Source organism: Schistocerca cancellata, chromosome 8 (assembly GCF_023864275.1).
Source record: "Schistocerca cancellata isolate TAMUIC-IGC-003103 chromosome 8, iqSchCanc2.1, whole genome shotgun sequence".
Lineage (NCBI taxonomy): Eukaryota > Metazoa > Arthropoda > Insecta > Orthoptera > Acrididae > Schistocerca > Schistocerca cancellata.
The window spans coordinates 270390823-270418346 of record NC_064633.1 but is presented as its reverse complement, the minus strand read 5'-3'; the positions used below and the strand labels follow the sequence as shown (position 1 = coordinate 270418346).

The window sequence follows — 27524 nt, the reverse complement described above, 5'->3', positions numbered from 1 at the left end:
TTATGAACTGTGTTATTTTGCTTGCATTGAAATTGTATATACCAAAGGACATTGATTATTTGCATGTCGCCATTTGCTTGCGACACCTCTTTGTGAATATGCAAATTGAAATATTGTCAATTTAACTTGCTGTAATAAACTCCATTAATACGATTTTCTTGAATTGTTGACCAGCGATACGAGCAAATAGCTTCCTAGGCACCCTATATTAAACGAGTGCGCAGGATACTACACTCTGCACTCCGCTTACGTGACTGTGTGGTGTGGTTTCACAAGCTCCTTCATTCTCAGTCTTTTTTTTTTCATTTTTTTTCTCTAGGCGGTAACACCTCGTGGGCGTATTAGGTGTATATTGACATCTGCACTTTGTAAGGACCTCTTTGTATAACACGTGATTCCTGCTTTGCAAGAACGCAACTGTATTTACACCAATATTTTCAAGCAAGATGGGGCGGCACCAGACGTCACTTGCTAGGAGAAAGGTTTGCCTCGAGAAACCTTCGGTAACGACCGCAGCATTTCTAGGCAATTTCTGCATGTATAGCCTTCCAGATTCCCCGACCTAAATCCACGTGACTTCTGGTTGTGACGATATCTCAAACATAGGTCTATCAGGGATGTATCCTGACTCTTCCTGACCTGACGGATAATATACGGTGACATATCGCTCATATTACGCTGGATGTAGCATGTTGCTCGTCAGAAAACCACACTGAACACAAGCTGTAGCTTGTGGCCATACCGTAATAAACGTGCCAGAACCATCGTTATCATGTGTTTGATAGTTCCTACCCTTTTTCTCAACTCACACCAGATTATGATTGCTTACGGGAGCAGAAAATGAAACTTCTATTCTTTCAGCATGTTCTACCATCACACCGATTAATGAACATACCTACGAAGTTAAAGCGTCCTGCGGCACTCGGAACACAGTCAGTATAATTATAACTACTCGATATATTGTCGTTTGAATGCTTGACTGTCATTTGCTTACTAAGGAACTCGCCATGTTGACCACATTAAGTTTTATTGGTAGACAGCTTCTGGGATAGATAAGAATCACCAGTTTTCCACTTTGGGCCTCTGACATTTCCAGCAGCTCATTGGTACGTCTACAACTACGTCTATACTCTGAAAACTACTGCGAAGTCAATTTCAGACGATACTTCTGATTGTACCACTTATTTGGGCTTTCTCCTGATCGACTGACGTATGGAGCCTGGAAAGAATGTTTTGATTCAAAGCTTCTGTACGCGTTATAATTAGTCTGATCTTGTTTTTATGACCTCTGCTTATGCGATAGTACAGGGCTGTACCTTGTTCCTTGATTCGTTACTTAAAATTCGTTCTTGAAACTGGAGCCAAGGTAGCCCCTGTTGGCCAGCAACCAATATTACACCACAGAGGTCGGGGTTGTCTATGTCCATGCGTACCAAAAGCACAACGGTAAACACCAGCTATTTACATACAATACAATGGAAACAGACATTCCGAGCACTACTTCCTGCAGGGGGAGCTCGAACCGGCCTGCAGGAAGTATCACTATGCAAAAACCTGATTGGCTCGAAACTGCTATTTAGTGGCTAGAACCAGCCCCGAAGTTCATTTGACTCCAGATGCCGACCTCGTGGACTTCGACTGCTGAAGATTATGTCTTAGTCTCTGAATTGGACTTTTGCTAGTGTGTGTGTGTGTGTGTGTGTGTGTGTGTGTGTGTGTTACCACGAACCTTTGTGGAAAATTAGAAGTTAACTTTTGTTTGCCTCAATTAGGAGACTTTTACTAGCATCGTTATTGCTACCTTTCTTTTGTTGTTCAGTCATCAAGCGTGTAAACTTACATAAATAAAAGTTGTGTTTGTGAAAAATTGCGAATTTTTAGTCACAACACAAGTGGCGACGAGTTGGTGCCTGCGTGTGTCTTCCTCATGGCGGAAGTTGTACTTCAGCAGCTGGTCCAAAGTGTGCACGACTTACTACACGGTTTTCAACAGTTTTGCAAGAAACCTCAGGATACACAGGAACGTTTGTTTACGGAACTCTTGCAAAACCACCCGGTTCCGCCGCCCCCGCCGTTTCCCACTTTCAACGAGGATGCTGAAGACTGGGAAACATACGAGAAGCAGTTCCAGATGCATTTTCAAATCCACCAGGTTGTCCAAGATGCTGCTCGTCGTTCCTACTTTTTGTCCTGGAACCAGTCCGAAGTGTATGTTGTCTTGACGAAACTCCAACCTCGACCTCCAGATTCTTTGACTTTCTCCCAGATTTTTGAGGATCTCGCAGCTTACTACTGACAATGGTTCCACATGTTGGCTGCCCGTGTCGAATTTTACCAGTGTCTCAAGAAGGCTGTCCAATCCTATCGCCAGTGGGCAGCGGAACTGCAAGGTCTCAGCCGGAAATAACACTTCAACACACGAGTCTCCAAAGATTCCTACACAGACGAGATGAGCCAAGACAACCTGAACCAGGCCGCCCCTGATGCGACTTTCCGGTGCGACGCCCTCAGACTCGAAGATCCTACTCTGGACCAGACCATTGATCTATCATTCAAGTACGAAGTCTCCAAGGCGGCCGACAAGCGTTTGGAATCCCGGGCGGAAGTGGCGGTCCTCCGCGACCATGATTCCTTGGAGCCCTTCACATCACTGCCGAAGTTTGAAGATGTTGCTGCAGTCCGTTCCGATGACTGGCGTCGACTGTTCCGTTCTGCACAGCGTTGACAGGTCAGCCACCCTGTCCAGGACTTAGCGCCCTCGGACGATCCCACGGATCCGGTGCAGACCGTTGGTGCTTGGAGGCCCCCGCTCCCTCGCCAGCGCCACCAGCCCCACCAGCTGCTGTCCTGCCTGGAATGCTTTAAGAGCCATGCACAGGAAGACTGCCCAGACAGGCGGGCGTATTGTGCAGTGTGTACCCATAACGGACATGTCAGTTCGGTCTGCCGATCTCGGCAGCCCCCTCCTCATCTGGCCAATGACCATCGGGGGCCTTTACCCATGGATATGTCTACGTGCAGTCTTTGGTATCTTCCAAGCTGATGATTGACGTACAGGTCAACCGTCGGCCACTGCACATGCAGGTGGATACCGGAGCAATGGTCTCACTGATCAACTATTCCTTGTATGCGAAGATTGGGATGCCTGCCCCTGGGGCTCACACCTCGGCGCCTCCTTACTTAAAAGATGCAAGCGATCGCCCTCTTGGGTCAGTTGACGGCTTCTGAACTGTATAAATCGATTCGCCAGAAAGTTACCTTCCTTGTGGTCAACAATGTGGCCACTACAAATCTCTTCAGGTTGGATGCCTTCCGGGAATCTGGTGTCTTACCAGGTTCCGTTTCTGGCAGTCGATACCTAGTGCATGGAATTCCAGGACCTCTTCTTGCTGAGCGTCGGCTGAAACCATCTGCGCGCCTGGCAGGTTTCCCACGCCCTCCTGCAGCCTCTTCAACAAGAAATGGATCATCTCACCATGGTAGAAGTCGTCACTCAGGTGCGTTACAGTTCATGGGGGACACCCTTGGTCGTCCTCAAGGGAACAGATGGGCGTCTTTGAGTTTGTGGTGACTTCAAAGCTACACTTAACCCTCAGCTACAGGTTGAAGACTATCCCTCCCATGTCCTGAGGACCTGTTCTCCAAGCTTGGAGGGGACAATTTTTTTCAAAGATCTATGTTGCCAAGGCCGACCTCCAAATACCTTTCAGTGAGCCTTCTACTCACTTGGCCATCGTCAACTCACCGTTTGGGCTGTTCCGGTTGAACCGCCTCATGTATGGCATCGCTAGTGCACCGGCCATCTTTCAGTGGTACTTGGAACAGCTCTTGTTCCAGGTTGTATCAACTACCTCGACGACATTGTCATCTTAAGCCATACTGCTGATGAACATCTCAGTCATCTGTGACAATTGTTTCTGCACCTGCAGACTGTGGGCCTAAAATGCAACCTTGGTAAATGCTCCTTTTTTTCAAGCTGCTATCTCCTACCTGGATTACATCATTTCCCGTGATGGCGTATCACCTACCTCCTCCCACATCGCCTCTATAGCGGCTGTTCCTCGTCTGCGTGATGTCCACCAATTGCGGTCTTTCCTGGGTAAAATTGCTTACTATCAAAAGTTCATTCCCTCTGCCGCCCACATTACGGCGCCCCTCCATTACGTATGCTGAAAGAACGTACCTTTTCATTGTTCCCCAGCTTGTGAATCGGCTTTCCAAACCTTAAAGTGGAGGTTCCAATCTGCAGCGTGTCTCATGCCACATAACCCCTCTCTTCCTCTCCTCTTGGCAACGGACACCTCAGACTATGGTGTTGGGGCTGTCCTTTCGCACCACCTACCAGATGGATTGGAATGCCCGTGGTGTACATATCTAAATCCCTTACAGATGCCCAATGCAAATATTCCCAAATTGAGAAGGGAGCCCTAGCCATCATGTTTGCCTGTACCAAATTCCTCCCATACCTTTATGGTACATCTTTTCGCTTAATCACTGACCATAAGCTCCTCATATCCTTATTTTCCCCGTCAGTCCAGTTACCCACGAAGACTTCCCACCGCCTGCAGAGATGGGCCCTATTCCTTTCACGTTTTAGGTACACCATACATTTCCGTCCCACCTCCCAGCATGCCAACGCTGATGCATTGTTTTGGCTCCCCTCCGGCATCTGATTCATCGGACCACTTAATTTTTCAGGTCGACGACATACAGGATGCGTTAGCTGCATTCCCAGTCACAGCTGAAAGGGTGGCCACAGCGACAACCGCAGGTCTGCTCCTGCAACTGGTGCACCGCTCTGTTTTTCCGCGGCTGGCCGACGCTTCCTCCACCTCGTGCCCAGGCTGACCTCAGATTCTTCTTCTCCATCCGCCATCAACTGGTGGCCATGAACGGGTGCTAATCCATGTGGAAAATGATGCCAATCCAAGTGTCATCGTACCAACTTCCCTGTGGTCCCAGATTCTCCACGTCTTACATCAAGGTCTCTGAGGTATTGCCCAGACGAAAACCCTCGTACGTCGCCATGTCTTCTGGGTAGGCTTGACAGTGGACGTGGAGTGCATGGTCTGGGGTTGTCAGCAGTGTACTCAGGCCCTTCCCACACTGCGATGGTCCTTCCAATCCTGGTTGGCCACTTCCCTCCTATAGGAATGCATCCATGTGGATTTTTCAGGATCATTCCTCGGCGCTTGCTGGTTACTCTTCACGGATGCCTACTCCGCTTCCCTTTCATTATCCAGTGCTCCTCTATCACCACTGAGAATACCATCATGGCCCTGTCAAAAATATTTTCCACTGAAGGCCTTCCCATCACCTTGGTATCTGACAGTGTACTGCAATTTTGCAGTCAAGAGTTCGCCAAATTCTGCCACAATAATGGTTACCCCTCCTTTTCATCCCCAAGCCAATGGAGAGGTGGAGCACCTTGATCGTACTTTAAAAACTCAGATGAAGAAGTTTACGGAGGACCGTTCTCTGGAAGAAGCTCTTACATTATTTCTCAGTACCTACAGGGCCATGCCGGTTGGTGACAAGAGTCCAGCCAAACTGCTCCAAGGTCGCCAGCCTCAGAACCTACACCATCTCCTCCTGCCCAGGTTGGACCTTGCAACCTGCCTGGCGCTTCCCAATATTCATCTGGCTCGCGGTTTTGGGCCCTGGCCCAGCTGGCTTCTGGGGGTCGTTATCTGGCCATGCGGTCGACAACTGTTCAACGTATGACTGGATGTCAGGGTGGTTTCGTGTCACTGCAACCAACTGCATCCTTGTTTCCTTGAGAAGCTGCAGTCGCAAACGCTGGCTCCTCTCTCTCTCTCTGCCCCCCCCCCCCCAATCGCCGGCCCCTTCCTTGGGGCCTATGTTGATGCCCTCTCCTCAGTTGGTGAATGATCTTCCCAGAGATAGCCAGCAGACACCAGCTGCTAGCCCAGCGCTGCTGCATACTCTGGACCCAGGGCAGCTCCGGTACCTTCCCCTCAACCCACTTCCTGGCCCCTCTTCAGCACTGCCTTGGTTGGTTGACGCAGACTTCCCCATGCCGCTTGCCCAGTCCGACGTCGTCTCACAACCGCCACTACTTTGGCATTCCAGCTGCCTCACGTGGAAGGCGGTGCTCTACTCTCCGGCGGCCAGGTTCTACCGCCTCCTTCAGGAGGACTTAGCTGCAGATCAGCCTACAGCACCAGGCTATATTGGTACTCTCTCCCCTGCGGTCGCTCGTGCTGCAACAGCTTTTCCTTGGGGGGAGGGGTGTTATGCCAGAGCCAACGTAGTCCCTGAGGGCTGGCAACCCATATTACAGCTCAGAGGATGGGGTTGTCTATGTCCAAGGCGCCCCAAAGCACCGTGGTAAACACCGGCTATTTACATAAAAGATAATGGAAACAGACATTCCGAGCACTACTTTCTACAGGGGGAGCTCGAGCCACGGCCTGCAGGAAGTATCAGTATGCGAAAACCTGATTTGTTGGAGATAGCTATGTATTTAGGGGCTAGAACCAGCCCTGAAGATCAGTTCACTCCAGCTACCGACCTCGTGGACATCGATCACTGAAGATTATGCCTTCAGCTCTGAATTGGACTTTTACTAGCGTGTGTGTGTGTGTGTGTGTGTGTATGTATGTGTGTGTGTGTGTGTGTGTGTGTGTGTGTGTGTATGTTACTACGAACCTTTGAGGAAAATTAGAAGTGCACTTTTGTTTGCTCAGTTAGGATACTTTTACTGGCATCGTTATTGTTACCTTTCTTTTGTTGTTCAGTCATTAACCGTGTAAACTTACATAAGTAAAAGTTGTGTTTGTGAAAAATTGCGAATTTTCGGTCACAGCAATAAGCAAGCTTTCATGGGATAGTTTGCGTCTGTCTTCTAAAGTTTGCCAATTCAATTCTTTTAGCATCTTTGTGATGCTTGCCCATGGGTCAAATAAACCAGTGACCAATCATGCCGCCCTTCTCTGTATACGTCCGATATCCTCTGTCAGTACTATATGATAGGGGACCTATAATCTTGAACAATATTCTAAGGTAGATAGCATGAGTTTTTATAAGCAATCTCCTTTGTAGACTGTTTGCATTATCCTAGTATTCGACAAATGAACCGAAATCTGTCACGTGCCTTACCTTCTACTGACTCTATGTGATCGTTCCATTCTATTGTTACACTCAACTATTTGTGTGAGAGGACCAAAGACCAATTGAGACTCGTTGATATTGTTGCCATAGGATAACACGATTTTTTGTGTAGTACACAATTTTTCTGAGCCGTGGCCGGCTCGCGTTGATGCTGTTTGTTCTTTGGCATTTTGACACAATCGAGTGGTGTCTTATTTCTCCCTGAGTTACTACCATAACGAGTTGCTGACTTGCCTCCGTCAGTGGCAGAACAGCACTTATCGGTACTAGTACTGCTGTACCATCTTTGGTGTGACCACTACATTTCCGTGCGGTGATGTGTGTGGCAGTCTGTCAGTTGGGAGAGGGCAGCGAGGAAGCCACCGCAGCGCGGGGTCAGGCTGGGACCTCTGGGGGCGTGCACGCACGGTCGGATTGTGAGGCGCTAGCTGCGAGAGCTACAAAGTTCGTCGCCCACCGAACCTGGACCTTGAAGTTGAGTGATCAGTTAATCTGTTATGAAACCTCAACTGCTGTGGCATCTCTTCGTTCATTGCCAGTTGTTGCTTCCTGGGCCGTTCTGCCTAGTAGCAAGGTGTGACGTATTGGAGTCGGCAAAATTTTGCAGCCATCTTCCTGTATGGTATTTAACTATTAAATTGGTTGTTACTTATCAATGCAGGGCACCAGCGGTATTTTCTGCCTTGTGGCCGTTAACGCCCCAGTTACCTACCCTGGTAGTTAGCGTAGTTTTCCGTCAGTGTGTTTTCCTCGCCGTGTTGATGCTGTCCGCCACGGCGTGTAGTTAGAGAGCCTTTTAGTTGTTTGTTCATATTTTTTTCTTGGAGTAGTTATCGTGCCTTGGCTGTTTCTGGGCCTTGCCTCTTTCTAGACGCCAGTTTTGAAGACGTAGTGCTGCTGGAACCTTCGTCCTCAGCTGATACTTTCCATTGTAGTGCTTGGTCGGGCGGAAGGGAACTGATTAGGTCGTTGGTCGGTCCTTCAGCCGTCCTTCAGCCGTCCTTAAGCCGGTCCTTCAGCCGTCGGGAGGCCGTCTGATTATTTAACCATACTCTTGGCTGTCTGTCCCACCTCACCTCACCTTATGTTACAGCTACCTCCTCAGGCCGACCCTTGGACACTTCTGAGCAACATTGTTAGGTAGCTGTAACGTAAGGTTGTTGTGTTTGATCGTGATTTTCATTTTAATCAGAAGTACTGTGCAAGGCCTTCAGCCGTCTATTAATTTGGTTTGTGTTATTTTAAGATAAGGCCTTCAGCCGACTTAAATTAAAATTTGAAGATTGATTTGTTTAAAAACGAAATTTTGAAAGTTTGCTCTGAGATTCTTAAGCCCTGAGTTGTTCATTGTCCAGTGTGTGGCCTTCAGCCGAGTATTTACGTGAAATATTTTTTAAGTAAGGCCTTCAGCCACGTGTATTCTTTAAAGCATTTTTTTACAACTTGTGTTCAGGTCTTCAGCCGTTCTTGTTTTTGGTGTGGTTTTGGGCCTTCAGCCAACTGCCTTGCCACAGTGGTAACAGATCACTGAAGTTAAGCGCTGTCGGGCTGGGTGTAGCAATTGGATGGGTGACCATCCGGTGTGCCGAGCGCTGTTGGCAAGCGGGGTGCACTCAGCCCTTGTGAGGCAAACTGAGGAGCTACTTGACTGAGAAGTAGGGGCTCCAGTTTCGGAAACTGACATACAGCCGTGAGAGTGGTGTGCTGACCACATGCCCCTCCATATCCGCATCCAGTGACGCCTGTGGGCTGAAGATGACACGGCGGCCAGTCGGTACTTTTGGGCCTTCATGGCCTGTGCTGAAGGAGTCGAGTTTTTTTTTGGGGGGGGGGAACTCAAGTTTTCTTAACTAGGCCTTCAGACATATTGTTTTATTGGGATTCTTTCAAGGCAATGTGTAATTAAGTAGTTCTTAGGAAAATAAAAGTTCGTGTGTTTTGTGCAACTGACAGTAACTGATTACGGCCCCCTCCAGAACCATAATCTAATCCGCTCTATCCTGCGAAACCAGATTTCATTTACATATCAAGTTGCCAAACTTCGCACACTTTTAAATCTTACCAAGACGTGATATTTGTGCAGCATTTTTCAGACAGTATTTCATTCACAGCATTGCATCATGTGCAACAATCTGAAGTTACTAACAATATTATCTGCAAGGTCATTAACGTACAGGATGGTAATAATTAAATTTTCGTTACTTCAGCCAGTGTAGACGGAAAACAGTTTACCGTATGGGTACTCAAGCTTATAGCAACGCTGTTCAGACTGTGTGCTGCGGGGTTTTCGTTATTGGTGGCGTTCTTTCATGACTTGCCGTTAGGCAAGAAAGTACAGCGGCGTAGGGTTGAAACACAGTCATTGTGCATTACAGTTTCACACAGGCAACATGGGTCTGGACATGGAGAGCAGGACTTCACTCTTAAAGCTGTGTCATCAAAACAACAGCAACAATGATGCTTCTCTTTGCTAGCATCTACGCATTAAAGGGATACGTAGAGGTCCTCTTCCGCACCGGGATTGAAGAAAGTGATTCGCAAGTTCGAATTAACTGGCGATTTGGGAATTGCTCTTGTGAGAGGGCGAAGGCCAATTGCGCTGCAAGTGGTTGAAGAAGTTACTGTTGTCATGGATGAGATTGGTGGACGGAATGTGTGATCTTCAAGCAGGGCACGAGCTAAGTCTGAACAGCTGAACATTCCATAGTCCACCGTCGGAGAAGTGTTGCGAACAGTTGTGAAGTGGTGCCTTTAGTGCGGTCTCAGGCCGTCGTGAATGCAGATGGTCGTCACACTTAGCAACGTTTGTAATCTGGAACGTAAATCCTTCTCATGCGGAATTTTAAATGGGTTCCTTTAAATGGTTTATTCGTTTTCTCTTCCGCTTGTCCATACAAATGTTTCCACAAAGTTTCATTGTCCTACGATCACTCGTTTTCCATAGGGGTCCTCTCAAGTAGCGAAAGTTTAATTGTAAGCGCTCTGTATAACATGAACAGCAAGACTTCCAACTCTCTTCTCTGGCGCACATCCGAAGATACTTCTGCATCTGTCGACGATTCTCTATCCACGATAATATGCTGCATCATCCTTACTAAAAAATCCTCAATCCAGTATAAAATTCGCTTTAAACACCATTACATCGTGCTATTGACAGAATGCGTATGTATGCTATTGAGCCAAATGCTTTTCGGAAATGCGTTAATGCTGCATCTACCTGACTGCCTTCATCATGTGATCGGCGTTTTCGGAATCCATTCTGGTTGGCTTGGAGGCCATTCTGTTCGAGATAACTCATTAGAGTTGAGATTAGAAATGTTCTAAGATTCGACAATAAATGAATGCTGAGGATACTGGACGGGAGTTTTGTGGATCACTATCATTCCCATTCTTTTGGACAGGTGTGACCTGTGCTGTCTTCCACTGAGCACGGTTTTTCCTTCGAGGGATGTGCAGCACACTGTGTCTGAAAGCAGGGCTAACTCAGCCACAAATTCGGTATAGAATCTGTTAGGAATTCCATCGAGCCCTGGAGGTTTGTTCAGTTTTAACTATTTCAGCTGTTTCTCAACGCTCTTAACACTAACACTTATTTCGTTCGTCTTACCAGTGGTATGAGGATTAAATTTGGACAGTATTTCTGGAGTTTCTTTCATAACGGAACGTAATTGTTTAACGACAGCATAGGCCCCTTTTACGCAGCGGTAGGGCCCAGCTATCCACAGTGTAAGGTAACAGGAGATAATACGGAGCTCTTTCAAGTAGTTCGTGATTTAAATTTAAAGCACAGCAGCAGGAACAATATGTTGGGCAAAATAGACCGTAAAATACTTGTTCTGTGTTTTGATGAGCGTTGTAGTTCTGTTGCATAGTGTTTTGTTTTTCTTTTATTTGCAGAGAATTATAAAATTGTGGTGATAAATGTGTGTGAAATTATATAATGTATTTAGGTTTAAGTATTTAAATTTTATAAAAATTGTAAGTGAGTTGTGGCCATGTTTAGGGATTATTTTGACTAATGTAGTGTCACGTGACCCGACTCAGGACTGTGGATATGAGCAGGAAAATCAGGTCTTTGGTTGTTGTCCGTTGTGGTGGTAAGTTGGGAGCGGCAAAGTGCCGCGAGTGTAAGCATGGACGCCAGTGTATGTGACGGAACGACGTGAAAGTGTGTAGGTGCGAGACAATAAACAGTGTACGAATTGCACCGACTATTATTATTTATACGGGTCGTATTTATTTGTGAACTTAAAAATGCATGGCCACAAGGTTAAAGTGTTTCTTTTGAATAAATAAATTTCAGTTTGAGCGTGTATAGTTCAATTCACTGCTGTTCAAAAACTAGCCAATAAACGACTCAATAGTAGGGGCGCAAATGCAACCGTTCACTACCAACCCCTTTGCAGTTGAGCCACGTGAAAAGTAGGTAGTGAACGAGCCCGAGAACAGTTTCAACAACTGGCCGCAACGTCAAACGTCCCTCGCCAATGGACTGGTGAGTCGCTGAATCAGTGGTAAATCCTGTCATTGCGTTAAAGCGGCCATCGTCTGTCGCTCAACAACTGCTACTTTTTGTACGAACTGATTCTTTATTACGATGACCGACCAAAACAGTGACGCATCCAGAAGGGGAGGAGGAACGAAACGAAACTTCACGCCTTCAAAGGGTGTGTGATGTCATTTCCTTGTTTACAAAATCGAAGCAAATTTACATAGAGCTTGGCAGTATGAGTTCACTTATCAGTATAACATTGCACACGCTTTGGTCTGCACTGCATACAGTGATTCGCTTGGGAAGTGTGTAGTAAAACCATTTTATATTGTCCCGAGGTAAACTAGCTCAGAGCTGTTGTAACTAGTCCTTGATATTGTGGATACTGGCACAAGGACAGAGCTGACATCCGAGCTTGCGCCACACATGTCTATCAGGTTCTACATCTACATCTACATCTACATCCATACTCCGCAAGCCACCTGACTGTGTGTGGCGGAGGGTACCTTGAGTACCTCTCTCGGTTCTCCCTTCACGGTCTCTTCGCGAGATATACGTAGGAGGGAGCAATATTCTGTTTGACTCCTCGGTGAAGGTATGTTCTCGAAACTTCAACAAAAGCCCGTACCGAGCTACTGAGCGTCTCTCCTGCAGAGTCTTCCACTGGAGTTTATCTATCATCTCCGTAACGCTTTCGCGATTACTAAATGATTCTGTAACGAAGCGCGCTGCTCTCCGTTGGATCTTCTCTATCTCTTCTATCAACCCTATCTGGTACGGATCCCACACTGCTGAGCAGTATTCAAGCAGTGGGCGAACAAGCGTACTGTAACCTACTTCCTTTGTTTTCGGATTGCATTTCCTTAGGATTCTTCCAATGAATCTCAGTCTGGCATCTGCTTTACCGACGATCAACTTTATATGATCATTCCATTTTAAATCACTCGTAATGTGTACTCCCAGATAATTTATGGCATTAACTGCTTCCAGTTACTGACCTGCTACATTGTAGCTAAATGATAAGGAATCTTTCTTTCTATGTATTCACAGCACATTACACTTGTCTACATTGAGATTGAATTGCCATTCCCTGCACCATACGTCAATTCGCTGCAGATCCTCCTGCATTTCAGTACAATTTTCCATTGTTACAACCTCTCGATACACCACAGCATCATCTGCAAAAAGCCTCAGTGAACTTCTGATATCATCCACAAGGTCATTTATGTATATTGTGAAAGCAACGGTCCTACGACACTCCCCTGAGGCACACCTGAAACCACTCTTACTTCTGACGATTTCTCTCCATTGAGAATGACATGCTGCGTTCTGTTATCTAGGAACTCTTCAATCCAATCAAACAATTGGTCTGATAGTCCATATGTTCTTACTTTGTTCATTAAATGACTGTGGGGAACTGTATCGAACGCCTTGCGGAAGTCAAGAAACACGGCATCTACCTGTGAACCCGTGTCTATGGCCCTCTGAGTCTCGCGGACGAATAGCACGAGCTGGGTGGATTTCACACGACCGTCTTTTTCGAAACCCATGCTTATTCCTACAGAGTAGATTTCTAGTCTCCAGAAAAGTCATTGTACTCGAACACAATACGTGTTCCAAAATTCTACAACTGATCGACGTTAGAGATATAGGTCTATAGTTTTGCACATCTGTTCGACGTCCCTTCTTGAAAACGGGGATGACCTGTGCCCTTTTCCAATCCTTTGGAACGCTACGCTTTTCTGGAGACCTACGGTACACCGCAGCAAGAAGGGGGGCAAGTTCTTTCGCGTTCTCTGTGTAAAATCGAACTGGTATCCCATCAGGTCCAGAGGCCTTTTCTCTTTTGAGCGATTTTAATTGTTTCTCTATCCCTCTGTCGTCTATTTCGATGTCTACCATTTTGTGATATGTGCGACAATCTAGAGAAGGAACTACAGTGCAGTCTTCCTCTGCGAAACAGCTTTGAAAAAAGACATTTAGTATTTCGGCCTTTAGTCTGTCATCCTCTGTTTCAGTACCATTTGGGTCACAGAGTGTCTGGACATTTTGTTTAGATCCACCTACCGCTTTGACATAAGAGGAAAATTTCTTAGGATTTTCTGCCAAGTCAGTACATAGAACTTTACTTTCGAATTCATTGAACGCCTCTCGCATAGCATAGATTTAAGTGAGTTTGAACTTAGTGTTACAGTCGGCGCACGAACAATGGGACACAGCATCTCCGAGGTAGCGATGAAGGGGGGGATTTTTCTGTACGAATATTTCACGAGTGTACCGTGTATATCAGGAATCTTGTAAAACGTCAGATCTCCGACATCGCTGCTGCCTGAAAAAGATCCTGCAAGAACGAGACCAACGACGACAGAAGAGAATCGTTCAGCGTGAAAGAAGTACAACCCTTCCGAAAATTGCTGCAGATTTCAGTGCTGGGCCATCAACAATTGTCAGTGTGGGAGCCGAAGGCTCACTCGTGTACCCTTGACAATCGCACATCACAACGCTTTACGTCTCGCCTGGTCCCGTCAATATCGACATTGGATTGTTGATGACTGGAAACATGTTACCTGGCCACACGAGTCTCGTTTCAAATTCTGTCGAGCGGATGGACGTGTACGAATATAGAGACAACCTCATGAAGCCATGGACCCTGCATGTCAGCTTGGGACTGTTCAAGCTGGTGGAGGCTCTGTAAGGGTGTGAGGAGTGTGGAGTTGGAGTGATATGGGACCTTTGATACGTCTAGATACGACTCTGACAGGTGACATGTACGTAAGCATCCTGTCTGATCACCTGCAATGATCAGATGGACTTGGGGAATTCCAGCAGGACAATGCGACACCCCACACGTCCAGAATTGCTACAGAGTGGCTCACTCTTTTGAAGTTAAACACTTCTGCTATCCACCAAATACCCCCGGCATGAACATTATTGATCATATTTGGGATGCCTTGCAACGTGCTGTTCAGAAGAGATCTCCACCCTCTCATACTCTTAAGGATTTATGGACAGCCCTGCAGGATTCATGGTGTTAATTCCCTCCAGCTCTACTTCAGACATTAGTCGAATCCATGCCATGTCGCGTGCTCGCGGGCCCCTACACGATATTAGGCAGGTGTACCAGTGTCTTTGGTCTTCAGTGTATATGGTTTAACGGTATTTTTGAGAGAGCTAGTTGCCATGAAAGGACAGCACTTTGACGTATATTCAACGATAAATCTAAAACCGCTTGCTATGTATCAAAGAAATGGGCATAGAGCTCACGCAACGTGGCGCATGGAGACTCCCCACTTCACGTTTTAAACGGGGTTCGCACTCAGAAACTGTTAGTGCACTGTCTTCCAGTAATTAAATTTTCTATAGACAGCAGCATATACGCGTAAAAAGCAAGAAGAAAAGGTAGCCTACATAGCTAGTCATATTTCTCAGATGGAAACCGAATTGAATTTTGCCTGCGAGATGGTCATTCCACATTAGCGACCTACAGTGCGAACTTATCGTGTCAGTCTGTGCCAATCAGTAGGTTGCGACATAATCATTTAACAAACTGGTTAATCAATTAGATTTCGAGTGTGCAGCCGTAGAAAATCTATTTTTTCAACAGATATTTCGGCCTTATACTTTTCGTCCATTTTCCAGTGACTCACATCTGTCACTTTAAACACGATAGCCAGAGAATACACAAGGTCCAGAGATATTGTTAGACGCCAAATAACTGCGTGTAAACTGAATCTTTGGCTTTGTGCTTGGTCCATGCTGGCATATTGACGCATTGTCTTTGCGAAATGGTCAAAGAAAATGCAGGGTTCCATGCTTTTTCCAGGATGAAACCACTGTCTCTAGTAATTAAATCCTTCAACAATCGAATTTTCACTGCTTTTTATATCAACGACTCCCAGAGTGATGAAGTTGACGCTAGAATTTTGACACTGTCATATTGCATAAAGTGCGATGAATACCGGAATTTTGGGTGCTAACAGCTGGATGTACTTCAGGGGTGTCGTACATCCGTCGTATTACGATTATATTTAATTTATAAAGGCTGATCAAAACGTTTCCGTTTGAGGGCTTGCTGCCGCTTGTATGCAACCCAGCGCGACTCCGCGGCGTGCAGGCAAGGGTTTAGTGTGGTGTTCGAACGGCACCTTTTTCATCGCCCATCATAGATTACAAATTTATGTGGGAACAGTATGTGCTCAAAGCGTGAACCAGTCATCACTTCACGATAGGTTACACGGATCTGTCTCACTTTCTCGTTGTGCTACTCCTCATAAATATAGCGGAGAACTGTCTATTAAAAAGCTCTCATTATAGTGCAAAGGCGAAGGCAGTTTGCCGAATGCCATTATGTGTACTGCCAAAATTGAAGTACAGAAGAGATGGTGTTACGGTATTTTTCATGGTTGTGTGTGGTCCTTTTATGGGGCTTAAGAAAATGCTAAATGCAGAAGATATTGTTACACCGTGAAAAAATTTCGTTGTATGAGCTTAAATGTTTTGAAGTTCTACCTGGTGAACTCAGAGCCGAGGAGATCATGCCAATGGGAATTTCAACAAGGCGGGCGGCAGGGCATCAGGTAAGTCTTGCCACACTACTTCCGAGGCGAGGGAAGCAGAAGCATAAACGCTACAGTACCATGTAATAGGGTAGTGTGAAGTAACACTATAGCTTCAGCACCAGGGCGTCAATCCAATAGTCGAACGTTGCAGAACGATCCGAGCTCGGCGATCCAGAATAATTACTGAATTACCACAGAGCACTGACGAGACCGAGAAACAAGGGAGAATTCGATCGTGCACTCAGAGACACTGCGTCATAGGCACAGGCTCTACTCTTCAAATAACGAGGCTTTCAAAGCTCAATGACATATGCAGTAGTCCCGCCATTCTGACTAGGTCGCTAGAACACAGAAACCAGAAGCTGACCAACGGTTGTCTGCCTGATACCAACTTGCTGACTTCAACGCCGAGACGCAATCAACCTGATGTTACGTTGCTGCCTACTGGGACACGGCGGATCAGGTGAAGACTGGTGTGATGTCAAACCTCCTCCAGTGAGTGTCAATCACGGATGATATGCAAGCTGTCGACTCCACATCGTCCAGACGTGGCACGTTAGCCGCCCGGTCGACTCATGCTGCAGCAGTCGTGGTAGATCCACGGTGGATGACCAGACCCTAGCCTTCACGAAAACTGACATCCTGGATCACAAAATCGGCTATCCTCACTTACGCACTCGATGGGCTGTCTACAAGAGCAATGCGATGTGGGCTGTAACGTGGAGCAGAAATGTTCGGATCCAGCGGTGCCTGCCTGTCTCCACGCCACCACCTGCACGTCATCACACAGCAACAGTTCACTGACCTGTGACTTCGACGTCACAACTCGCTGACAGGGTGTGTCAGCTCTTCTTCACATCTCGTGCTTATGTCCCACCGCCGTCCTACGCATTGAGTCACTTCATAATTGTATAAACGAATCCTGGTAAATAAATATAATTACAGACACTGCTGTGTCACTAACCTCTCTGGGCATGTTCTGGACCACTCTCTCACACTCCTTGCTCGGCCTCCTGCACACAAAGCACCCCATTTTCTCGGGTCATAACAATACCCCGTGTCATAAAGCAGCATCTGTGAGGTAATGGTTTGTGGGCAATAATCCACTAACACAAAGAAAAAGACGTATCACGAAGGAAGTATCCAAATGGGACGGAAATTGATAGACGTGATTTAGAGGTACAGGCAAACAAATGATTTCAATTTCGGAAAAAAGAGAAAGAGCTTCACAAATTGAGCGAGTTAGAAATGCGTTGGTCCGCCTCTGTCCCTTCCACAAGCAGTTATTCTGCTTAGCATGGATTGATAGAGTTGTTTGACGAACTCCTGAGGGATATCGTGCCAAAATTCTGTCCATTTGGCGCCTTAGATCACCAGAATCACGAGCTGGTTGCTGGGCCTGGCCATAATTCGCCAAACGTTTTCAATTGGGAAGAGATCCTACAACATTGCTGGTCAAGGTAGAGTTCGGCCAGGATGAAGACAAGCGGCAGGAACTCTCGACGTGTGCGAACGGGCGCTCTCGTGCTGAAATGGAAACCTCGAATGCTTGCCATGAAGGATAACAAAATAGGGTGCAGAATATCGTACACGTACTGCTGTGCTGAAATGGCACCCCAGGAAGTCTCCAGACACGGCTTCGCCAGTCATTATGGCTGAATTCTAAGCAGATCTCTCACTCAAGACAATTTTATTAAAGTCAATGAGATTCTAGGCTGAAGACGTGTTTTAAACCTAATGAAATATCTTTGGGATGAGTTAGAACCTGGAATTCCAACCAGATCGAGGGTCCAACATCACTGTTTCCGGCTCCTGAGGGATAATAGACTGCCATTCCTCACTGAAATTGACCTCAGGAAAGTTCAAGCTATGGTAAAGGCGAAGGGTAGACACACTCCATACTGATGTCCACTGATATGTGTCCATATACTTTTGATCTGATGGTGCATAAGTGATGCACAAAATCTCTCTCCAATATGAAATTCTTATGAAATATTGCTGCCTTGAGAGCAGAAATTCCTCTCTTTGACTTTAGTGCTTATTTGTAGTTTGATGTTCAGCAGAATCTCCTTCCATCTATTGTTCATCATTTTCAACTTAGTTTTGTTCATATTTAAAGGTCATTTCTTTCTAATCTTGTTAGTTTTGACAAGAACAGCTAGGTAATCTGTAAACCTTTATCCTCGCACTTAACTTTTTGTAAACTTCTTCACTGTTTGTTCAATATGCATCTAACCGTACAGAAATGGTGAGCCTTCTTGTTAACAGAGAAATCCTGAAAGAATGAGGGAAATTCGATCGTAAGTGACTAAAGGTTTCCATAAAGTGCGAATTAATTCTCAGTAATTTCACATTATTGCCTCTCGATTGCTCCAAAGCAGAGCAGAAAATTAAATGTGAGTAACTGCTGGTCGTAAGTGGAACTTCGGATCATGCTGCCCGCAAACTTTTACTGGACTCACTTTCCGCGAGTTTAAGCACACGTTCGTTTACTCGAAAGCAATGAATCTCGCGTAAACAGCTGATCGGATGCTACTGACATTGGCGGTACTACAGGGAAAGAGAACTGACAGATTCGTTCAGAAACGCAAATCCCATGTACAGTGTCACACAGTAGTATTTAACTGTGAACCGGCAGTAGAAGGAAACTGGGAACAGAACGGTTCTGCGAATTTTTATTTAGCGTTACACAGCCGCGTATTCTCAAAGGAGTGTTTAAGAAAGTAGTCTACTGAATAATTTGTGTCAGTCGCCTAACTCCACGTCCTCGTTTCTTGCCGCAGTAGTTGTTGGTTTTGTGGCACATTACTGAAACTGCGCTTGATAAAGCAAATCTGCACTGCTAGGTTTTCATTCCAAAAATTAGTTTCATAGTCAAAGTGTCAATCATTTTGATGTGTAATGTTTTTCTGCCTCTTTGATTATTTACTGGTTCCACAATTTCATCTCTCAAGGCTACGCATTCGTCTTTTGTTGAGTTCCTTACCCCACATCTCCCCCCTGGAAATTGTGTGCAGTTTAAAATCTGGCTTCGAAATCTCTATTTTACCATTCAGTGTCTACAGGTCTTATCCATACATACAACTTTCAAACATGATTTTTAAACCAAGTATTAGCGATTATTATGTTATCCTCTGTGCAAAATTCTGCCAGGTGACTTCCAATTTCATTCCCTTTCCCCAGTCAATGTTCTCGTACTACTTTCCCTTTTCTTTTTGTAACTGCTATCGAATTCCAGTTCCCCATCACAATTGAATTTTCGTCTCCCTTAACTATCTGAATAATTTCTTTCATCTCATACACATTCTTTTATCTCATATACATTCCATGAATCTCTTCATCACTGCGGAGCTAGTTGGCATATAAACTATACTACAGTGGTGGATGTTGGCTTCGTGTCTTTACGAGCTGTGTGTTTTACTTCGATATGCTGCCCATAGTATCTTATCGCGTTCCTATTTTCTGGTTAATTGTAGGGCCTACTCATGCGTTACCCCTCTTTTATTTTGTATTTATAATCCCGTACTCACCCGGCCAGAAGTACTGTTCTTTCTGGCACCTCACTTCACTACTTACAACTTTATCCATCTTTAGCACACCCTTTTCCCTTTTAAATTCTCTATATTACCTACTCGATTAAAGGATCTAACACTCCACCTCTGACCCATGGAATTATTATTCATCCTGATGAAGACATGTTCTTGACTAGTCCCTGGAGATCCGACGGGGTCAGGGATTTTCTCTGCCTCGTGATGACTGGGTGTTGTGTGATGTCCTTAGGTTAGTTAGGTTTAAGTAGTTCTAAGTTCTAGGGGACTGATGACCATAGCTGTTAAGTCCCATGGTGCTCAGAGGCATTTGAACCATTTTGAGATCCGTGGGGGGGGGGGGGGGGGGAGGGGAGGAGTGGGGTTGGGGGAAGACGACTATTTCAACTCCGCAACATTTTATCCAAGAAGATCCAACATAATTTAACCATACAGTGGCTTTCCCTTGCTTTCAGCAGTTCGCGGTACCAGCATTGGAATGCCATATTAGCTAGTGTTACTAGACCAGATCAGTGAATCATTCAGATTATTGACCCTGCAAGAACTGAAAAGGTAGTAGCCACTTTTGAGAAACGAGATGTCTGACCTTTCCACCAATACTCCTTCGAAGTAGTTGCACGTAAGGTATGGCAACACGTATCTTGGACATGCGCAAACAGCACCATCTCGTCAAGGTCCATGGCGCATAAGAATATTTATCTCTAAGAAAATCTGGGCGTGTAGTCCACGCGAAAGAAATCACGGACAAAATTCTCTACGTCTACACTTCGCAAGCCACCTTGCAGTGGGTGGCGAATAGAAGTTTACGTACCACTGCTACTTCCGCCTTCCGTATTCCAGTCGCGAAAGTTTCGCGGGAAGAGCGATTGTTGGTAGACAACCGTGTGAGCTCGGTTCTCTCTGATTTTACATTCATGTTCTTTTATCGAGATACTGGTGGGAAAATGGAATAAACAAATGGTTCAAATGGCTCTGAGCACTATGGGACGTAACTTCTGTGGTCATCAGTCCCCTAGAACTTAGAACTACTTAAACCTAACTAACCTAAGGACATCACACACACCCATGCCCGAGGCAGGATTCGAACCTGCGACCGTAGCGGTCGCGTGGTTCCAGACTGTAGCGCCTAGAACCTCTCGGCCACTCCGGCCGGTTGGAATAAACACTAACGTGACAAAAGTCATGGGTTAGCGATATGCACGTATACAGAGGGCAGTGAATCGCATACGCAAGGTATAAAAGAGTTATGCATAGGTGGAGCTGTCATTTGTACTGAAGTGTATCATATGAAAAAGTGTCCGACGTGATTATGGCAGCTCGACTAGAATTATTAGACTCTGAATGCGGAATGGTAGTTGGAGCTAGACGCAAAGAACATTCCATTTTGGATATCGTTCAGGAATTCAGTATTCCGAGATCCATAGTGTCAAGAGTGTGCCAAGAATACCAAATTTCAGGTGGTACTTCTAACCACGAATAACGCAGTGACCGACGGCCTTCACTTAATGACCGAAATCAGCGGTGTTTGCATAGAGTTGTGAGTGACAACGAACAAGCAACACAGCTGGAAATAACCGCAGAAATCAATGTAGGACGTACGACGAACATAACCGTTAGGACAGTGCTGTGAAATTTGGCGTTAATAGGCTGTGGAGAAGAGAATAGAAGCTTTCGAAATGTGGTGCTACAGAAGAATGTTGAAGATTAGATGGGTAGATCACATAACTAATGAGGAGGTATTGAATAGGATTGGAGAGGAGAGAAATCTGTGGCGCATCTTGACTAGAAGAAGGGATCGGTTGGTAGGGCATATTCTGAGGCATCAAGGGATCACCAATTTAGTATTGGAGGGCAGCGTGGAGGGTAAAAATCATAGAGGGAGACCAAGAGATGAATACACTAAACAGACTCAGAAGGATGTAGGTTGCAGTAAGTACTGGGAGATGAAGAAGCTTACACAGGACAGAGTAGCATGGAGAGCTGCATCAAACCAGTCTCTGGACTGAAGACCACAACAACAGGCTGTGGCAGCAGATGACCGACGCGAATGCTTTTGCTAACAGCACGACATTGCCTGCAGCGCCTCTCGCGGGCTCGTGACCATAACAGTTGGACCCCAGTCGACTGGAAAATCGTAGCCTAGTCTGATGAGTCCCGATTTTCATTGGCAGGAGCTGAGGATTCGAGTACGGCGCAGACTCCACGAAGCCACGGACCGAAGTTGTCCACAAGGCATTGTGTAAGCTGGTGATGGATCCTTAATGGCGTGGGCTGTGTTTACATGGGGACTGGGTCCTCTGGGACAACTGAACTGACTGGAAACAAATGTACTGTGTTACTTGGAGACAATTTTCAGCCATTCATGGACTTCATGTTCCCAAACAACGATGTCAGATCACCTGGCCACAATTGTTCGCGGTTGATTTGAAGAACGCTCTGGGCAATTCGAACGAATGATTTGGCCACCGGGATCGTCCGACAAGAATTCCATCGAACATTTATCGGGCATAATCGAGAGGTCAGTTCACGCACAACGTCTGCAACGGCAACACCTTCGCAATTATGGACGGCTATAGAGGCAGCATGGCTCAATACTTCTGCAGGGGACTTACAAAGACATGCCGAGTTTCTGCACTACGCCGGGCAAAAGGAAATCCGACACGATATTAGGAGGTATCCCATGACCTTTGTCATTTCTGTTTATCTGATGACTCTCCTAGGAACTACGGTCTCGGAAATATAATAGTAAACCACACCTTGGTTCAGAAAGACCCTCTTGCAGCATCTGCCACTGGAGGTGGGTGAGAATCTCCTTGACGATTTTGCACTTACTAAATGGATCGGTAATGAAACGCGCAGTTCTACTTTGAAAAGTTCTCTATAGTCTCTATCAGTCCTATCTCGTCCGGATCCCAAACCGACGAACAATATTCAAGAACAGGTCGAACAAAGATTTTTGCAAGCTATCTCCTTTGTGGATGGACTACACCTCCTGAGAATCCTTCCAAAGATAAGAAGTCTGGCATCTGCCTTATCTATGATTAATTTTATGCGGTCGTTCCACTTTAAATCACTCCTTACACATACACGTATATACACTCCTGGAAATTGAAATAAGAACACAGTGAATTCATTGTCCCAGGAAGGGGAAACTTTATTGACACATTCCTGGGGTCAGATACAGCACATGATCGCACTGACAGAACCACAGGCAGATCGCTCCCCACACCATGATGCCGGGTGTTGGCCCTGTGTGCCTCGGTCGTATGCAGTCCTGATTGTGGCGCTCACCTGCACGGCGCCAAACACGCATACGACCATCATTGGCACCAAGGCAGAAGCGACTCTCATCGCTGAAGACGACACGTCTCCATTCGTCCCTCCATTCACGCCTGTCGCGACACCACTGGAGGCGGGCTGCACGATGTTGGGGCGTGAGCGGAAGACGGCCTAACGGTGTGCGGGACCGTAGCCCAGCTTCATGGAGACGGTTGCGAATGGTCCTCGCCGATACCCCAGGAGCAAAAGTGTCTCTAATTTGCTGGGAAGTGGCGGTGCGGTCCCCTACGGCACTGCGTAGGATCCTACAGTCTTGGCGTGCATCCGTGCGTCGCTGCGGTCCGGTCCCAGGTCGACGGGCACGTGCACCTTCCGCCGACCACTGGCGACAACATCGATGTACTGTGGAGACCTCACGCCCCACGTGTTGAGCAATTCGGCGGTACGTCCACCCGGCCTCCCGCATGCCCACTATACGCCCTCGCTCAAAGTCCGTCAACTGCACATACGGTTCACGTCCACGCTGTCGCGGCATGCTACCAGTGTTAAAGACTGCGATAGAGCTCCGTATGCCACGGCAAACTGGCTGACACTGACGGCGGCGGTGCACAAATGCTGCGCAGCTAGCGCCATTCGACGGCCAACACCGCGGTTCTTGGTGTGTCCGCTGTGCCGTGCGTGTGATCATTGCTTGTACAGCCCTCTCGCAGTGTCCGGAGCAAGTATGGTGGGTCTGACACACCGGTGTCAATGTGTTCTTTTTTCCATTTCCAGGAGTGTATTTTGTGATGTGTCTGATTCCAGTGATTGTTCTGCAATCGTGTAATCGTACAATAACGCGTTATTCTGCTATTTATGCACAATAAGTTACATTGATTTTTTTTTTAGGGTCAACCGCTGATCCCCGCAAAAAGTTTCGATCCTCTGCAGATCTTCCTGCATTTCGCTACAGTATTCTATCGTTGCAACTTATGGGTGTATAACAACGTCACCCGAGAAAAGCCTCGTGGAACGCCGACGTTATACAATAGGTTATTTACATACTTTTGTATTGTGAAAAGTACTTGTCCTGAAACATTCCTTTGGGGTAGGCTGGAAGTTACTTTTAGGTATGAATATTTATCTCCGTTGAGAATGACATGTTGTGTTCTGTTTCCAAGAAACTCTTCACTCCGTCTTCACAGCTGGTCTGATGTTCTCGAATTTTGTTCATTAGGCAGCAGTGCAGAATTGTATCGAACATCTTCTGGAAGTCAAGGAACATGTCATCAACTGGTGCGCAGGAATCTACTGATCTCTGGGTCGCGTGGACGAAAAGATCGAGCTGAGTCTCACACGACCGTTATTTTCGGAACCCATGCTGACTCCATTTTCTGTCTCCGCAAAAGTCGTAGTACGCGAGCATAAAACATGTTCCAAAAACGGACCGACACCAGAAAAACAGTTTCGTGCATCTCTTCGACGACCCTGCTTGAAAATGGGAATGACGTATGCTTTCTTCCCATCAAAAGGAACGCTTCGCTCCTCCAGCGATCTACGGTACACAGCTGCTAGAATAGGAGGAAGTTGTTTCGCGTACTCTTTGCAGAATCGGGTATATCGTCAGGTCCAGTACCTCTCCTGTGTTGAGCAGTTTGTTGCTTTTGCAGCCCACGATCACTTACTTCGATATCTGTCATTCTCAAGTTAGTGCACTGATTTAAAGGAGGAACCACAGTACGATCTTCCTCAGCGAAGCATGATTTTGACATTCTCTCTGTCAACCTTCGTTTCGATGCTTGTGTCGTTACAGAATGTCTGGACAGACAGATTCGATCAGTTTACTAATTTAGGCCTAATGTAAGAGAAAAATTTCTTAGGATTTTTATCAATTCGTTAGAATTTTTCTTTCGAATTCGTTGAACGCTTCACGCATGGCTTTCCTTGTGCTGATTTTTGCTTCGCTCAGGTTTTGTTTTTCTGTGAGGCTTTGGCCACATTCAAATCTACAGTGAAGTTCTCTTTGCTTTTGCAGGAACTTTGTAAAATGGCTATCGAATCACAGCGTGTCTTTTCGTCCCTCACAACTTTTGCTCGGGGCATATATGTTTAAGGCGTACTATAGAATGCTCTTGAAGTATGTCTATCGATGCTTTCGGTCTTGCAACAGGATATTTCATGTCGACATTTAAGTGATTTGCTCTTGTCACTCTCGATAAGCAGGTATATCTTCCTACAATTATTTAAATCCCTATATACAGTCGCATTGGGTTACGATGTAACGGCCTTGTGATCACTGATTCCATGAAATACACTCAGTCGAAAAGTTCGGGCCTGTTGATGACCAGGAGATCTAACGTCTTACTTTCACTAGTCAATTCGCTGATTAGCTGCTTAAGGTATTTTTTTGGGTACGGCATTTAGAACAGTTTCACATGATTGCTACACTCCACTTCCTGCCTTAATAACTTGAGAGAAATTTCCTTGAGTATTATAACCTGACAAGGAAATTTACGCTAAAGCTTCCCCAAGTTTCCTTTCGAATTTTCCGCCACTACCGCTCCTTAAGCGGGGGCCTATAATAGCATCCGATGACGATGTTTGATGCACTTTTAACACTTCGCCCAAACTATTTCGCATTCGGAATCTGTAGTAACCTTACTAAATGCTATCGTATTGCTAAAATGTCCGGCCCGATACCGGTCCCGTCCTTAACTCGCAGTCTCTTAGATATCCTCCGACCAGCTTCTCTCGATCCACCGATCAATGTGGCACCTATTTCTTCATTATTGTACCACGTCGCCAATTGTTTCATAGAACTCAGCTACGTTAGGGCCAATCTTCCAGTCACCCGTCCTCCCCGTGCAAAAGACTATTATCGTTTGTTTATGCTGTCCAACCCTTACGACCCCATGGAGCTACAGCACCCTGACATTAACTGGCATTTTCTCTGCCTTGTGATGACTGGGTGTTGTGTGATGTCCTTAGGTTAGTTAGGTTTAAGTAGTTCTGAGTTCTAGGGGACTGATGACCATAGCTGTAAAGTTCCATAGTGCTCAGAGCCATTTGAACCATTTGAGCCATTAACTGGCGAACGGTTTGGGGGTGTGTGCATGCACCCTTTTTACCGTCGTCTGTGCCTGCACTCTGCTATGTTTTAGTCTATGACAAATTCCCGTCTAATAGTCGGCTTTATCGCAGAAGACTGGCCATCTCCCGACTCTGCCCTGACTGTCAGATCGAAGACACAGACGAGCACCGTCTTACGTGCCCCCTGAAACGAAACGTTTGGCTCCTCATCCAACGAATCGTGGGCTTTCACCTCCGTGCCCCGCCAACGACGGTAACCCCAGATCTCTTGTTGTTGCCCCAGACACTTCACTACCCTCTTGCTAAGTACCACACACTCATCTGGTTTCGTGGACAGGCTTTAGAATACCTCTTTCAGAGTCGTCCGCATACAGTCCTCCACTTCTGGTACGAAGTTGTAGCCACGCATAGCACCCTCACCCTAAAACCATCTTACCGACAAACGTATGCTGGTTATCTCCGCAGCGTCTTCCATGACCCCCCTCAAAGTTGGGGTGTGCCATGCCTACCCGTCACATGATGCAACACCCTTATCCACGTTCTCATGCATGGACAAAAAAAGACAAAAAATATTTTGTTGTGTTTAATGTTTTTCTAATATTTTTGTTAGAAATAAGAATCATTTGTGTATGTTTAAATTGTACCTTGAAGAACTGTTGCATTGTATATATATATGCACTGTTAGTTTGTTCAATAAAGATTACTGCATCTAAAAAAAAAAAAGCTGAATGGTCAGCGTGACGGACTGCCGTCCTAAGGGGCCCGGGTTCGGTTCCCGGCTGGGTCTGGGCTTTTCTCCGAGCACGGAGTGGGTGTTGTGTTGTCTTCATCATCATTTCATCCCCATGCGGCGCGCAGGTCGCCCAATCTGGTGTCGAATGTAATAAGACCTGCGTCTAGGCGGCCGGATCTGCCGTGTAAGGGACCTCCCGACCAATGACGCCAAACGCTCATTTCCATTTTTTCCAATGCTAAAATGCTACAAAACAGCCTCCACTATCGGCGTCCTCAAATTAGTTGCGAATGACAACGTAACACATCATTAAGAGTCTATTTACGGAACGAAGAGTACAGTTGCCATCAGAAAGTGTCGTACTATTGAGTTACTCTTTGTGGTTCTCTTTGGTGCTGAAATCACAAGCAAATTATTTCTAGTAAAAGAACCCTCTTCTTCAATTTTGTTTTTCGTCATTTTGCGTAGTAGTAGTAGAATTAAAGTTGTAATTCTAACCACGATAGCTGCTGGAAAAAATTCACAGTTCTTTTGCAAGTGTCAGTCGCATGTGTAGACACGTCACTTCCGCCATTATTCAGAAAACAAAGGTGTTTCGAATGCATGTATTTTCTAGACTGAGTGTCCAAAAGAAAGTCGTTCGGAAATAAGTTAACCACAATGTCACAAGTATATGGATATTAATCCTGCGTTTCAAATAAGCCACTTAC

The 27524-nt window shown here is 46.0% G+C and overlaps 1 protein-coding gene across 1 annotated transcript in view; it reads right to left on the bottom strand.

The window, feature by feature from the left end:
• The window catches only part of LOC126095189 (tryptophan 2,3-dioxygenase), a 458240-nt gene that overhangs the window by 204195 nt on the left and 226521 nt on the right, over positions 1-27524 (bottom strand). The gene's annotated exons all lie outside the window — the stretch shown is intronic.